The following is a 17,664-nucleotide window of genomic DNA, read 5'->3' as shown; positions in this document are numbered from 1 at the left end:
ATATTGTGATAAATTGTTAAAAATGCAAAGGTATGAGCAATTCTTGTTCAATACTTGTCTAGCCTGGGAGAGACGTTCCAAAATATGTGTTTGTTACAGGGCGTTGATTTGCCATAAATGCAATATGTTACAGGGTTAAACCTTTAAGTCCTACACTACTAGCAAATGGCTTTTAAGTTACTAAGAGAGGTCCCTGGACATATATGCGAAGCAGAGAGGAACTTACTAGTGATCTCTCTCATTTTAAATCTATCCGCTGTTCCTGAGTTGAATTATGGTTGGTGACTGAAGGGTAGAATCTGAAGATAATGAGTAATGTCACAAAGTCAAGTATATAAAGCATGCAGCTTTAAAATAAAATAAATGTAAGATAAAAAGACAAGAATGCCCATTAGTGATGTCCCGAACTGTTCGCCGGGAACCATTCGCCGGTGAACATAGCTTGTAATATAGATTGCTTTAAGTAAATTTCTTTACTAAATATACTGAATATTATATATGGGCATTAGTGATGTCCCGAACTGTTCGCCAGGAACCGTTCGCTGGCGAACATAGCTTGTTCGCCAGGAACCGTTCGCTGGCGAACAAAGCTTGTTTGCAGCGAACGCGGCGGGCGAACATATGCGATGGTCGGTCCGCCCCCTATTCGTCATCATTGGGTAAACTTTGACCCTGTACCTCACAGTCAGCAGACACATTCCAGCCAATCAGCAGCAGACCCTCCCTCCCAGACCCTCCCACCTCCATGACGAATAAGGGGCGGGCCGACCATCGCATATGTTCGCCCGCCGCGTTCGCTGCAAACAAGCTTTGTTCGCCAGCGAACGGTTCCTGGCGAACAAGCTATGTTCGCCAGCGAACGGTTCCTGGCGAACAGTTCGGGACATCACTAATGCCCATATATAATATTCAGTATATTTAGTAAAGAAATTTACTTAAAGCAATCTATATTGTGCCTAAAACAATTTAACACATCAATAATCTCATCTCATAAGAGATGTCAAAACACTATATAGCGCAATCCCAAATGTGAAGTGGCGTTACATGCATGCACAAATGCTATATTCCAAAATAACAAATAAACACTATTCATATAATTTCCAGGAGCTATATTTGCTTGAAACAGTCATATTAAGATGCCAAGGACGTTTAAAATGAAATGTATCCCAAGGGGTACATCAGGTTATGGGTATTCATTTCCATTTTTGTGTCTATGGCATATATTTATATTGTGAGTAATTTTACATATGAAGGTATCATACCATTATCTATACATTATATATGATTGTAAAACAAGACTGTTAAATAATACAGAGGGCGCAGCATCTGAGCATTTAGATTTTTTTGTATTATATTGTTTTTTATATAATACATTTATATTTTATATGTTGTATACACCTGGGTTTAGGGTGTATTAATAGAAACCCCTTATTTCTAATAATTGTTTTTAATAGGACCAGAGTGGCAGGACAATTCCTGTTCCTATCCAAATGTAATGTAGTTGAGAAAAGGAAGTGGACACTATTCTGGGTACACCACTTGGAAAATATACTGAGGTGGATGGTTAGGCAAGCTATGCAGGCATAGTGATAATTAGGTAAATACAAAGAAATTATACCGCACTCAACATAAAGAAAACAAATGCAGATTTATTAGCAGAACATTGCCAAACGCCAAAATAAGGCACTAATATTTATGTATCAGGAGAGTGAGGATATAAAAACCCTAAAGTGACAAGGTGCCACAATCAAAGTGCTAAACATGTGTATAAAGTAAATAATAAATAAATAAACTTTATGCACATGTTTAGCACTATGTATAGGCACTAGCCACTTTAGGGTTTCTATATCCTCACTCTCCTGATACATAAATATTAGTGCTTTGTTTAGGCGTTTGTCAATAATAATAATAATAATAATAATAATAATAATAATAATCTGCATTTTTTTTCTTTATGTTAAGTGCAATATCATTTCTTTGTATTTGTATATTTCATATTTTGGTCTATGAAGGAAACCTAGATACCTGCACTTAGAATCAGTTTGAGTGCTAACACATTTGGTACTGTTTGATAGTGATAATTAGGTCTTTCATGATACTAAGGTTCTGTTTTTTGTTGTTCATGTGTTGTTGGTATGCTAGGCAGGCCCAAGAGGATAGTGTTAAATGTGTATTCCTGACTCTATAGTGTTATAGAGCCACCATTTAGGTGGCTTTTACAGTGCCCTCTACTTTGCAATATTTCACACGTGGTATGAAATGGTAGTATAAAAGCCAAAATAGTAGCTGTGACAAACATAGAGAAATAAAAATGGTCAAATGCCTTGCATATTGGTATTTGGTAGAACCACAATGATATTACTAGCAGTGCAGCTTACTAAACATGGCAACAGAATTTAAAAACAATGTCTGCATTTGAACATAATGCCCACATGCAGTAAATACAGCTAAACCATATATTTCTAAAATAAATTGAATTCAATGTTTTCCCATGAGAAGCCATGGATGCATGTGAGACACTCGATGCACATGCACATCAGGACCGAAATGATCCTTGATGATTGGACAGTTGTGGAAGGTGGAGATGCAAGCTGCGCTGAGGGGGCCTCGTCACTGGAAAAAGTTGAAGAAAATCGTTTTAAGAGGGGTAACTATTTCAATTAAGGATAGGGAAACTATAACATTGGGTATAAAGGTTTTATGCCTAATGCTATATTTTTACTTTAACAATAAAATACTATAGAGTCTATTCACCCGTCCCACCGCCCTGACTGTTGGAATGATATGACTCACTGAAATGTCCTGTACTGCTATGTAGCAGGAGATGAGTGTGGCGGAACCAGCCCCGCCACTTTTGCCTGGAGAGGACTGCTTGCCAGCCCCTTGCCATGTGATTATGGTCCCTGGGAGGTTTGGCCCTAGAAATAACAGATTTGGGCATAATGGATTTTTGTTGTGCTGCTGCTGGCCCTTTAACTCCCAGAGAAAGGATTTGTACTTTTAAATTGGCACTTCGGATGCCGTCAAAGTGCCGAAATAGTCGAAGTGGCCGCCATTCGAAAACCGAACACGTGGCGGCAGCCATTTTAATTTAGTCGAACGCGGTCAGCGGTGCGTGCCACTGAATCTTTGGAACTAAAATCGGTTACACATTTGCACGAACACCACTGACCGTTACCTTCTCAGGAACATCGACACTTCGACTGGAATCGAAGTGCATTCGACAATTCGAACGCACTGTTAGACTGGGCTATTTGCACGAACGGCCCCGTTCGTGCATTCGAATGGGACTTAGACATTTTTCTGTGTGAAACTGACCGACCGCACAACCCAAATCTATGGAACTCTTTTGGGCATGAAAATGTGCTTGCAGTTGGTCAAATAAGACTTTCCCTTAACTTTTTAACCCTTGAACCGATTGCCCTGATTTTTGAGTATGTGTATATTTCAAGCATGCTGATTATGAAAATGCATGTGAATGGCATGTATATTTTGGAAGTTATTAATATTTGTAAAAACTGTATTTTTCTGCCTGTGATAATTATATTACCCATTGTGTTCAGTAATCATATTACAAGCAGAGGGGAGGATTTTGTGTGGGAGTGTCTGTGTGTATTGTACGGATTGATTGGGTGTATTTCAAAACCCTGTGGGCAGTATTAGGTTTGTGGATTGTGAATAAAAGAGGCTGTATGTGCCAGTACAGTCAGTTCTGTTTGACCTCAAAAAGAAGTGTTGTCTCGTTATTGGGGGAATTGGATTGTATGCTGATTGCCAGGAGTGTAAGCTGATTGTATGCTTTTCCTGTTCAGCTGTTAACAGCATTCATATGCTTGAGAGCATTCATGTGCTTCTCCGGTTCGGTGGTTGTGGTGTCTGCTGCAGTGCTTGGAGTCCTCAGAAAGCGCTAGGAGCATCCTTCAACGGAGGTACCCAGTCGGGGTGCCTGTCGATCCGTTACAATGAGTTTACATTTTCAGCAACTTTGCATTATATCAAACTAATGTAAATGAGCAGGGCCGTCTTTAACGTGGGGCAAAAGGGGCAGCTGCCCCGGGCCCTGTCCTTGCACACTCACCTTGCACAGTTATTCCTCAAAGAGGGTAGGGGCAGTTGCCCCAGGCCCATTTATTCCTGGGATGCCCAAAGCATCTGCCCCTTGAGCCCCGCGGGGCCTTTAATTTTTCACCAGATGGGTCCCTTTCCATGCGGGCTGTGGCCAGGCCCCTATCATTGTTTCCCCGCGGCCGGGCCCCTGTCACAATGATACCCCGCGGCCATGCCCCTATCATTATGTTTCCCCGCAACTGGGACCTTTATCCTTTATCTTCATATTATTGAGTTTTTTTGGGGGGTGGGGGCTTCGAACACTGCACAACCATGAACACCAAACTGCAGTTCATACTAACTGCACAACCAGGAACACCAAACATGCCAGTCCCTTTATATATTCTCATATTTCTGCAGAGATTGATGTGCTGCGCATGGATGGCACTGCACGAGTTTTAATATACATTTTATACAATACCTGCATTACTGAAAACTATATAATTTTTCAAACAAAAACAAATAAAATAAACATTTTTTTTTTCAATTCCAATGATTGCTTTTCAGCTTTGTGTGTATTGCATGGCCTAATCTACCAAGTCACTAGGGCGTCTGATAGTCAAGGTCCTGAATCAAAGGATTTGATTTTGTTACGTTGCATTACAGAAATTATCCTTGAAATCCTACTCATCTCATGCGAGATGGGATGCCAACCCTTCCATCATCCTCACAAAACCACATATTAAAACACATTTATTCATGCAGCTTAGCCATTTTCAAGCATGTATACACATTCCTACCAGCAAAACAGATGTAACACGCTCCCTCTTTGAAGTTCTGCTTTAGTAATTGACTTGAGCAAAACAGTGTTGCAACAGACTGGTCTGAGCAAATTAAAAGAAATACCAACACTGTTACCCCTCCCCCCCCGTATACAGATCAAAACACCATTGTTAACCACCGATAATTATAGAGTTCAAATACAACACAAAGACAATTCCATTTATAAAATATGTCAAAAGGAAGGGATTTTACGGATCTTATCTATTTTTTTTCATTCATTTAACCCCAAATAATCTGTCAAAGCAATGCAGTTCCCCATTGACATTTTTAGTGTGTGAGTTAAAATGACTGAATTTTTCAATTCCAGTCCATGCAGATTGGGCTCCAAAGAAAGCCAACTAATTGCCCATCATTTATGCAAAATGAGAACGAACCTATTATGTGTTCTGATTACAGTTTCAAAATGTTCCCTATAGGATTTTTTTTTCCTATTGCCGTGTCAGTAAAAAAATAAATGCGAGATTCTTCCTTTTTGAAGATTTAGATCTGAAAGCAGGCAGCTGTTGAGGCTAATCTTCTTCTTTTTCCATGATGCTTTTTATAGTTTATTAGCATTGACAGCAGTTGCCATAATCGCTAGCTAAAATCCAACCCTTTAATAGACTTTGTAGAAAAAAATTCTACGAGAATGGGGAGATTTTGAAAAAAAAATGCCTCGATTTTGTGGGATTAAAAAAAAGCATGGTTTGTTTTTAACTGTAGACGACATGAGGTGCACAGAATATTTTTGGACACGATCATATTTAATAATGCTGCTTATGACATTGTTAATTGCTGCTAAACTATTTCATTATGATTGATTAATGTCCTTCATACAGCATTGGGACAGTTTACATCATATGATGAGACTTGAGTTTATAAATGTATAAGGCATTTTATAAATGTATAACTCATGTTTACATTTTCTTTTTAGCAATGGATCATCAGAAATGGCTAATTTTATATTAGTTGTCCATACTATATTTCAGAGTGTATTCTTCACACTGTAAACATGTATTCCTGACACTAGTGCTTGTGTAGCTATTTAGGTCCACTGTCTGTGTAGTGAAAAGGTAATTTAACTCACCTTTTCTCCCACATTGGTCTCACTGCGTCTGGCAGGTTTGATTATCTCAGCCAATCCAATGCTTTCCTATAGGGAAGCATTTCACAGCAAAATGCCAAACAGTATCTCTTCACAGAGATGCATTGAATTAGTACATCTTTAAAGGGGAATATTCAGTGCCTCCATGCAGAGCATGAAGACATTGAATGCCAGTGCTGCACACTGTGCAGAAGTGACAAAGGAAGCTCCTCTAGTGGCCGTCCAAGTGACTGCCACTAAAGTTGTTCCTAGCTAGCTACGTAAACACTGCATTTGGTCTTTTTTACAGAACTAAGGCTGCAGAAACAGGCTATACACACAAAAACCACTACGTAAACCTGTAGTGGTTCTGGTGACTATAGTGTCCCTTTAAAGAACTCATTGAAAATATCCTGTTAAGACTCTTATCTAAAATCAAAAACAGATGGGCAAAAGTATCAAACTGTATATTGCATTTTGTGCACGGTGCCAATAGTGACTAGTGGAACAGCATTGCCATTTATGCACTTCACATTGGCCACCATAACTGGGATAAGGAAAACAAACCTATTTTTTGATGTCTCACTAGTATGTATCATATAAATAGCCTTTCAGAGGTCCCCCAAGGCAAGTGATCATGGGGACAGCGGTTCCCACTGATCAATTTGCAAATCGTTCTTACATAACAGAGGGGCATCCATTAAAACCAGCATATGCTGTGGCAATCACGGCACATGTGCCATGTACTCACTATTACAGAAGATCCTCACTCATGTAGCTGTCCAGTAACAACCTGAACAGCTTCCTTACACCAAAAGACTACTGTTACAGCCAATTCCAATGGTTCTATGCTGTGATACACAGTCAATATATTCTGTAATATGCTGCCTACTTATCAAGGTAGTCCAGCAATAATCATTGATTGGCCTTCAAACTGGCTGATTTCCCCAGGCAATCACAATGATTACTTAATGTCTGTAAAAGGGACACTCTGGACACAAATTCAATAATAATACTACTTATAAGTTTCGGGTTTTGGCCTGATAAAAATTTTCAGAGTTTTTGAAAAATATAAAAGTTTTTAGAATTCTGCACAATAAGACTGCATAGTTTCTTTTCCACTACCATCTACCATGCGTCAGAAGTTCCTCAGCAGGACCTTTTCATTTCGGCACTAAATTAAATTATCACTGACTTGCAAAAGAGCAGATAAATGATAACTTGCGAATGTACATCCTGCCTGATGCATTCAGTCTCAAATTTTAGATGAACCGGCTTGTTTGTGAATCTTCCGAATCCTATATGTTGTAAGGGACAAAGTCCAGTGTTTAGTGAATAACTCTAAGTGTTGCCCTTTCTCACCACTTTACATAACCTTGACCCAGTCTGGCCATTCTTCTCTGGGTTGTCTCTCTCATTAGCAAGGCATTTTCCCATTGAACTACTCATGGTGTGTTTGCATCAAAATGTAGACGGTTACTTGTGAAAATCCTATTCAATCAGCAGAGATACAAAAAACACCAAATTTAACACAATTCCATAGTCAAAAATCAGTAATTTCTTCCCCATTTTAATATTTGTTTTGGCCAGCAACTGACCCTTGCTACCATATCTCCATACTTGTTGATGTGCTACAACATGATTGAAATATTAGATATTTTCATTAAGGATTAAGTACTTAATCAAGTGGGTTGTGAGTGCATATGTCCATAAACCGCTATCACAACTAAGATCAGCATATATGTTACTATGAACATTTTTTTTCAAGGAGAAGGTTCTTCATGTGATTATTTTACCTGTTATGTTATGCAAAAAAAAAAAAAATCACATAAACCATACTAAGCCTTTTAAAACAATGTATCAACAGATAATATTTTAGTTATGTTTTTCAGTTTTGGAATGATATAACATCCTACTCTTTCTGTCAGAACATATCAAGCAATAACATTAATCATATGTCAAGTATAATTGAGTAACGAAATGCTAAAGAACAAAAAAATCCCAAATCATAATCATTTCCTTCCAGGAATATTATGTTCTTAAATTAAAAAACAACACCATTGTAGTGTAACACAAAATTTGGTGCCAGGAAAGTATCACATCCAAATCTAGTCCTTTAAAGAACCTTATGTTCTGCAAATTATTTAACCGTTAAAGAGTCTCTACCACACTTACTAAATATGTGTATTTTGTTATTATTTAGAGTAGTTTATTGTATCCTATTAATACTACATTGTTTATATTTAGCCCATTTTTTGCTTTTATTAGTAATTCTTTCTCTATCTTGTGAAGAATATTTTTTTCCCCAAAAAATTGTTATTTCTCACTATTTCACTCTTGTTGAACATCTTTCATCACCCCTTTCCCAGAACCCAAACAGTCGTACAATCTTATTGATTCTATTATTCCCAAACCCCAACACCTTAGCTGGTGTGACACTATAAGACTAAGTAGGCATATAACGATCAGCCACAACATTAAAACCACTGATGTTCTGCTTGAAAACCTTGGGTCCAGGCATTAATGTGAATATTCTTATGAAATTTACCAACTACCTGGAGATTGTTGCAGACCACACACCCCTTCCTGATGGCAGTGGCCTCTTTCAGCAGGATAAGGCACCCAATCACACCACACAAATTGTTCAGGAATGATTTGAGGAACATGACAAAGATTTCAAGATTTTGCCCTGGCTTTAAAATTTCCCAGATCTCTGTCAAATTGATCATATGTAGGCAGGGCCATATATACATGCCAGGTGCCTGTAGGCACAAAAGAGCCCTCTGCTCCCTAACGCCAAAATAAGGCAGATCGAGTAAGTATTATGACTTTATTAACAGTATATTGCAGGCCTAAAAACATTTTCATATTTGACAACTGTGTATTTATAAATGTGTGTATGTACATATTTGTGCTCTGCTTGTAATGTATTGTGGATTATTGGGTGTAAGACTAGAGTTTGGTTGGATTTAATATTGGGGTACATGAGACGTTTAAGATTAAGGTAAAGGGTTTATTTTCACGTTTAGGTTTCGGGTGTTGGAGTTTGAAGGAATATTTGCAATGTACTCACCTCCTTTGCCTCTGTAAACCAGTCAGATTGATGATATAGAAGCTGCAGGAGTGGTTATACAGTGTGTATCATATAAAGCTTCGCCTTTAAATGCAAGGCATTTCCTATGTGAGATGTTACTAGTGGGCAGATGGGAAATGATCCCTTCCACTTCCTGCCAAGCCCCTGAAACAATTGAGGAGCTGGGGCAGTTGGGACACAGTTCTACACCTTCTAAAACAGGTCTTGCAGATCTGCTTTTAAGTCTGACTGGACACTGGCCAAGGCTCCTGGTACTTATCTCTCCCCACCAACCTATTGAAGCTTTAAAAGGCACATTATAAGTGCTGAAAACAGGCTCCCCCTAGTGGGCAGGTGCCTGTAGGCAGCTGCCTATTCTGCCCAATGGGAAATCTGACCCTGTCTGTGGGAAGTGCTGGAACAACTAATACAATCCATGGAGGTCACACCTTGCACTTTGCAAGACTTAAATGAGCTGCTGCTAATGTCTTTGCAACGGATCACCTGGCACCCCAACTGGGTACCTCAGTTGATGGATGCTCCTAGTGCTTCTTGAGGATTCCAAGCACTCTAGCCAACACCACAAACACCGCAGGCCTAAACTCTCTTCATTCAGATCGAAGCAGGAACATGCTCTTAAAAGAGCTTAGGAGTGATTATAGCAAGGGAATATGCAGAGCATAGCAATCCCTTGTAGCAGATTTCCCCAATAAGAGACAGGACTCAGATTGAGGGTGAAGTAGAACTGTCTAAAACTTTATTTTACTTGGTACTAGCCCATATGGTCATTACATTAACATTGCTGGGAAAACTCAATAACATTACAAACAGTCAAATGATAGCAGGCAACATACAGTGACTTATTATAACATAATTACATATTTATAAATGGGTGGGGAAGACCATAATTAACATAAAATGTCTCTCCTGCATGCAGAATTAGCAATATGCAAATCTACCTGAATATGCAAATTACCAGTCTTGCTATTCAGGTTGTGCATATTACTGTTGCTACCAACAGAGGGCACTACACAAGCTCCATAGCCAAATCCACCTAGTTGGTAGCAATCCTCAGCAGTACAGGAGAGCAGGCAATACATCCCAGGGGCCATAGTCACATGGCAGGAGGCTGGCAATCAGTCTGCTCCAATGCCCAGTGGTGAGGCTGGTTCCGTCACATTTCTCCCCTTTTTCAAACAGACTAACAGGGTATCTAACCTCCTGCCGGTCAGTGCCCTGGTTAGTCCAGCAACCCACCCGAGAAGCACAAACAGTAATACAGCCCACCCACAATGCATGGTTACTACACCTGGGTAAAAGATTAGCTCGTCCATGTCCAGGTGCCTCACCATGGCTGTGTAGGGTACTGATAGGCTGCCTTGGTGGGTTGCTGACTGGGCAGAGACCAGCGGTACTCTGCCCTGGTGCCAGCGCTACCACGCTAGTAGCCTGGTTGGAGCCATGCTGAAAAGAAGAGTTAGTAGGCTCCTCTCTCGGGATTTGGGGCTGCTGCTGGAGGGGCAGACCGGCTGTCTCCCCTTTGGACACACAGACCTGCTGCTGGAGGGGGAGACCGACTGTCTCCCCTTTGGCTAAACAGCCCTGCTGCTGGGGAACAGGACCAACTGTCCCTACCCCCGGTGGTGCATGTGCAGAGACCACGGTCCCATCTGCACTGTTGTGGAGCTTACTGTCTTCCCTTGGTGGGCTAAGCTGCCGCTGGGGAGAGGGGGTAACAAGCTCCTCTAGCATACATACTTTCAGCCGCTGGGGAGAGGGGATAACAAGCTCCTCTCCCTGACACTCTCTCTGCTGTTGGAGGGGGAGACCGACTGTCTTCCCTTTCAATAATTTGTCCTGTCGCTGGGGAGAGGTGATAACCGGTTCCTCTCCCTGGAACACTCTCTGCTGTTGGAGAGGGGGATCAAATGTCTCCCCTTTTAATATTTTGACCTGCTGCTGGGGAGCGAGAACCGACTGTCTCCGCTCCCTGCAGGACACACTGCCGCTGGGGAGGAAGGACGGCACCTTCGGCTCCCTGGGACTCACACTGCCGCTGGGGAGGAAATATGGTACCTTCAGCTCCCTGGGACTCACTGGACTGCTGGGGAGAGGGACCAACTGTCTCCTCTCCTAAGGACACACACTGCGGCTGGGGAGGAAGGATGACACCTTCAGCTCCCTCTAACACACAATGCCGCTGGGGAGGAAGGACTGCACCTTCGGCTCCCTGGGACTCACTGGACTGCTGGAGAGAGGGACCAACTGTCTCCTCTCGTAAGGACACACACTGCCGTTGGGGAGGAAGGACAGCACCTTCAGCTCCCTGGTAAACATACTGCCGCTGGGGGGGAAGGACGTCACCTTCGTCTCCCTGTAACTCACTGGACTGTTGGGGAGAGGGACCAACTGTTTCCTCTCCTAAGGACACACACTGCCACTGGAGAGGAAGGACGGCACCTTCAGCTCCCTGGGATACATACTGCCGCTGGGGATCTGGACCGACTGCCCAGCATCCCTGTAAGGCCGGTAGAGAGACCTCAGTCCCATCTCCACCTGCCAGCTGGGTGTCTTCCCAGGACAAGTCAATAAGGTCTTCCATCTCTGGGGCTGGTTGGGACATATGTGGTACAGTACCAAAGTCCCCTGATAACAGGCTTGGTTGCTGGGGAGGAGGAACTAAACTCAATGCTTCCGGTGATATACAGTCAATAAGCCCCATCATGTCAGAGACAGGCGGCGTTATACGTTGGAATAGGCAAACATAATCCTGTTCTAGTTCCCACTCTCGGTTGGCAAGAAAAGATAGATCTGGCTGAATGGCTTCGATCTCCGTAAGGTCCCAGTTGTCTGCCCGCTCAGTTCGGATGCACCAGAAGCGAGCAATGTCGTTGTCTCTGAACCAGAGACTAGTTTCAATAGTATCCCACAACAATCCAGGGCCATCGTAGTCTTCCCCCTCAATACACTTGTACTCGATCAGCCATGGGTAGAGGTGGTAAGCATGCCACCGCAGGACCCGATAGGAATCAACCAGCCACACCTCAGTCTCAACTAGTGTCTCCAGTTCGCTTACCCATTCCTGGCTGGTTTCCCAATAACGGCATCCGCAGCTCTAGTTGTTCTGCTTGGCGCTGGTTAGTGGTCAGGATTTCCTCGCACCGGAAGGGTCGAATTTTGTCGATGTCCTCCTTCCAGAGATCGATACGAAGCGCCACCCTCCACTCTGTCTCTCTTTCCTCTGGAATAGGATACTCCATACTGCGCATCACATCCTGTAGTCGCTGCTGTGAGGTACTGTGAGGTAAAGTGAGGTACTGCACGGCCTTCCATCTCTGAAGTAGTGCTGGTTTTCCCAATGCTAGGAAGCCATCCCACCACTGCCACCAATGTAACGGATCACCTGGCACCCCGACTGGTTACCTCCATTGATGGATGCTCCTAGCGCTTCTTGAGGATTCCAAGCACTCTAGCCGACACCACAACCGCCGCAGGCCAAACCTCTCTTCATTCAGAGCGAAGCAGGAATGAGCTCTTAAAAGAGCTTAGGAGTGATTATAGCAAGGGAATATGCAGAGCATAGCAATCCCTTGTAGCAGATTCCCCCAATAAGAGACAGGATTCTGTGGGTGAAGTAGAACTGTCTAAAACTTTATTTTACTTGGGACTAGCCCATATGGTCATTACATTAACATTGCTGGGAAAACTCAATAAAATTACAAACAGTCAAATCATAGCAGGCAACATACAGTGACTTATTATCACATAATTACATATTTATAAATGGGTGGGGAAGACCATAATTAACACAAAATGTCTCTCCTGCATGCAGAATTAACGATATGTAAATCTACCCGAATATGCAAATTACCAGTCCTGCTATTCAGGTTGTACATATTACTGTTGCTACCAACAGAGGGCACTACACAAGCTCCATAGCCAAATCCACCTAGTTGATAGCAATCCTCAGCAGTACAGGAGAGCAGGCAATACATCCCAGGGGCCATAGTCACATGGCAGGAGGCTGGCAATCAGTCTTCTCCAAAGCCCAGTGGCGAGGCTGGTTCCGTCACAGTCTTGTTGTCAGACACCACAAGGAACATTCAGTGGTCTTGTGGAGTCCATGCCTCAATGCATCAGAGCAGTTTTCCCCCATAATTGCACTAGCAGATACACCTTTTAAACTTAGCACGTTTTATGCTTGGACTGTCTTTTTTATTACATAATTGCCATGGAAGAAAATAGCTATTTGTACAGTATTTGTGCTTTGTCCTAACGCACATTAATCAAGCACCGACAAGGGTGACAGAGTGATCCATTACTAGCTCAACTCGCAGATCAGAAGAGAAGTGTTGTCTATTTTATAATCACTGGACAGACAATGGTAACTTCAAATACGCTTACTGTGAATGCCACCAAAGCAAGCGGGAGTCTTCGTAAATTGCAAGGAGCTGGCAAAGAGTCTTTTATCAGTTGCAGACAATTGAACATATTTATCATTTTAAATACCGTAAATCAATGCGCCAGACACGAGGACACAAGAACAGGGTGACACTGCGAACGGTAAACAATAGCAGCAATATGGAACTGTACTATTTGCTTCAACATTTTCACATCACGCTCCCAGAGGAAATGCTGTCACTGTATTCAAAAAAACACTGATCAAAGCCAAAACAGAGAGCGTGATATTAAGCTGCCATGAAACAATTAATAAACATCAGTAATTAACATTTCTTTCATGAGAGAAACCAAAAAAAAAATAGTTATTGTTTTAACATGTGGAACAGATGATTCTTTTCTTTTCTGTTTTCTTTTTTCTTTTTTTTTTTTGCTCTAGTCAAAATGCCATGAAACAGACATTACTTAAAATGACAAGGAATGCACGTGGCTGTATTACTGGGTCAGGAAGAATGAAAAGGAAGATACGTCTCCCAAAGGGCACATCCATTTATTATCACAGAAGCCACTTATACTGTGAAAACTTTGTTAGTATAATATTGTTAAAAAGTACTGTGCCCCATTCTTCAACCAAGTGCCCTCTGACACAGTCAGTCTGTAACCGTGAAACCATATTGTTTCAATATGCGGCAGGCATTTACTGCTATTTCAGTTCAATGTAGGTTTCTTGGTAAATGTATGTTACCTCCCCGGTATCCCATACTATCCATTTATTTCTCACTACCCCATGCACTCAGTTTCCCCCACCAACTAACCAATACTGTCCCCGTCTGACTTCCGTTGTTGTTTGCATGCTTTTTCTATCGTCACCATTGTTTCTCGTGCTCTCCCAGTCTTTTGCAAATCTTCCCCCTCTAAATATTTTTATATAACATTAAATTATTTTTTTTACATCACCATCATTCAATTTGCCTGCCTTTTGTTACTGGGGAGACCTAGGGGAATATCTTCCCATATTTTTAGAAGACAGTTTCTCCAATTCCACACAATAAGTATAGAGGATATTTTGTCACATCATGACCTGTGCTTCTGAATGATTTTACCAGAGATCTTATAGCTAAACACCCCTTTGTGGAAATTCCAGTACCATTTCTGCAGTCAAATTCACTCAAGTAAGGATGTAAGATCTTCATCACAAAATGTCCTAGAGGGGATCCAGCCCCCCACACCACTTTTCTGCTTCCTAGGCCAGTGACCATAGGGCAGACCATAGATATAAGGCTTTGATCCGAAAGGTCATTGAGTATTACTTTTTTTCTCCTGCCCAAACCTAGGAAGGTCCCTGAGCAACTCTTAAAAACAACCATAAAAATGTGCTCAATTAAAATAGCAAGTTGCATACTCCACAACAGTGTTGTGTGAACATACCAACTGGGACAGTATGTGGACCCAATGTCATCTGTGACCACTTCTAGACAAAGATAGTTGGGGAGGATACTTCAGCTATGATGGAACCCAAGCTGAGCAATAACAAGGGTCAAACAAAAGCACCAATATATATTACAAGATCAGGAGTTATTTACCTATCTCTGGAGTAATGTTTTGCATGCTAAATGCTGTAAAGTAAACATAAAGTGTAAAATGAGTAATGTGTATTTCCAAGCACATTTCATTTCTAAACAAATGCCACTTTATATGAGCATAGGAGATAAGAATAGCTTGTTTTCTTATGTTGGGGGCATATTATTAACTCTTAAACGTATTGGATGGATACATTGAGATTTCTCTTGTTTTTTAAGTATGTCCTGGGTCTTTGTCCACAAAACATTGCATTGTTACAATATTACAAAAATACAATATTCAAACCATATATATAAATGTAATACATAGCAGGTAATAAATATATATTATACGTATTATAAATATATTTATTGCTTATTGGATCACTCACAAAGCCTCTACTTACTTTTCTGTTTCATGGCATTCTGTGCTTATCTATACTTTGTGTTGTCCTTACATGGAGATGGAGACAAGGTTGAGTTCTCATTATTACTCCCATCAGGTCATTGCTGTACAGTATTCACTCTTAGCCAATGATGAAGGCACTATAAGTGAAGCAGGTTGTGCTACTGTAACGGATCGATGGGCACCCCGACTGGGTACCTCCGTTGAAGAATGTTCCTAGCGCTTCCTGAGGACTCCAAGCACTGCAGCAGACACCACAACCACCGAACCAGAGAAGCATCCGAATGCTCTCAAGCATATGAATGCTGTAAAAAGCTGAACAGGAAAAGAATACAATCAGCTTACACTCCTGGCAATCAGCATACAATCCAATTCCCCCAATAACGAGACAACACTTCGTTTTGAGGTCAAGCATAACTGACTGTACTGGCACATACAGCCTCTTTTATTCATAATCCACAAAAATAGTACTGCCCACAGGGTTTTGAAATACAACCAATCAATCCGTACAATACACACAGACACTCCCACACAAAATCCTCCCCTCTGCCTGTGATATGATTACTGAACACAATGGGTAATATAATTATCACAGGCAGAGAAATACAGTTTTATAAAACATATCACAAGGACCCCAAAACATGCATAACCCCAAAATCGGAACCGGGGGATCTGGGCGAACCACATATCCAAAATTCACCCAGATCCGTTCAGTAGTTTGGAAGATACAGTTTAATGCAGATTCCGCAGAACATATACAGGCTATATGAAAAATAATTACTGTATAATGTGTCCCCTGTTGTATAGTTTAAAACTACTGTACGATGTCTTTGTGCACCAAACACCGGCGGGATGGCACCTTGTAGAAAAGTCAAAACAGTGTCTGTGAGTTAAAATGGCCGCCATCCATTGTTCTCACCATGTGCTTCATCCATTGTTCTCACCATGTGCCTCTGATACATTAAATGGTGGCCACCCAATAACTCCACAGTATGTCCCCAGATGGTTCTTAAAGGGCCAGCAGCAGCATAATAAAATACAATATGCCCAAATCAGTTCCTAGAAGGGCAATAAATCCCAGGGCCATAGTCGCAGGGCAAGAGGCTGGCAAGCAGTCCTCTCCAGGCACAAGTGGAGGGGTTGGTTCCGCCACAGCTACACGTTGAGGCTATTGTGGTCATGATGTCTCAGGCTGTGAAGTCAGAACCTCAGTTCTTCCAGAAAGACCTGAAAGGCAGCATTTTAACTAAGACTGAAATTAGACAACATCTTTATCTCCATCTCAACTTGGCTGGCCAGTGACTCTGTACATCTTGCCTTACACTGACTCTGACACTTTAGATCCCACTTGCACTCCACCCTATCCCTCTTCTGTGTCTGTCACATTTTGACCATCAGGTTTCTTTATTCCATTTGTCCTCCTGCCTGAGAGCCTACCCCCTCTGTTTACCTCCTGGCCAATAAACTCAATGTTCTCCTCTCCCGATCCCACGTCTCTCCTCTGCCACCCTTACTATTCTACAGAAGTCACTTAGACTTTAGTCACTCGCACTCAAAACCCCAGCTATTTTCACACAGTTGCTCAAAGGGTAGCAGTCTTTGGACTCATACACTCACAATGTTAAAAGTAAATAGATATGTAATGGTTTAAAATAGAAAATGTGTGTCATTGGCTGTGTGTTTGCAAATGATATGTAATAAAGTGTGATGCATGTGTCTGTAATGTACACCTTTCTCTTACTCTCCAGTACTATACCAATCTCAAGTTTCTATTTTCTTCACTGTAACCTAAAAGAACATGTGAATACAGGCAGGGGCATACTTTAAAAAATTTGCACTTGAGGCAGATCCTGAATTTCTCACTCCCCCCAGTTTGAAAAAACACCCACATTTTATTTAAATGTTTTCAAGAATATTTATTGCACAAATTTGTAAACTGTACATTAAAGAGTTCCTTTAAGGTCCCATTAGAGACTACAATGGAGACTAATGGGCCCCGGAGAAGTATCTCTCTAACACTCTGGCCCCCATTTACAAAATAGTAATTTAATATAGCTCTCTAATATAACATAGCCCAAGTTGGTTTGTCTCACATTACTGTTGTTTGCTGGCTTCTTGGCTGCTGTGGCTGGCTGGCTGCTGTGGTTGGCTGGAAGACTGATGTGGCTGGTTGGTTGGCAGGCTGGCTACTGTGGCTGGCTGGATGGCTTTGACCGGAAGGCCACTTTCTTCTTCCAGTAAGCGTTTGTTTCTCCCCAAACTCCTTTGTCTGTCC

Source organism: Pelobates fuscus, chromosome 3 (assembly GCF_036172605.1).
Source record: "Pelobates fuscus isolate aPelFus1 chromosome 3, aPelFus1.pri, whole genome shotgun sequence".
Lineage (NCBI taxonomy): Eukaryota > Metazoa > Chordata > Amphibia > Anura > Pelobatidae > Pelobates > Pelobates fuscus.
Note: the sequence above shows the minus strand (reverse complement) of the source record.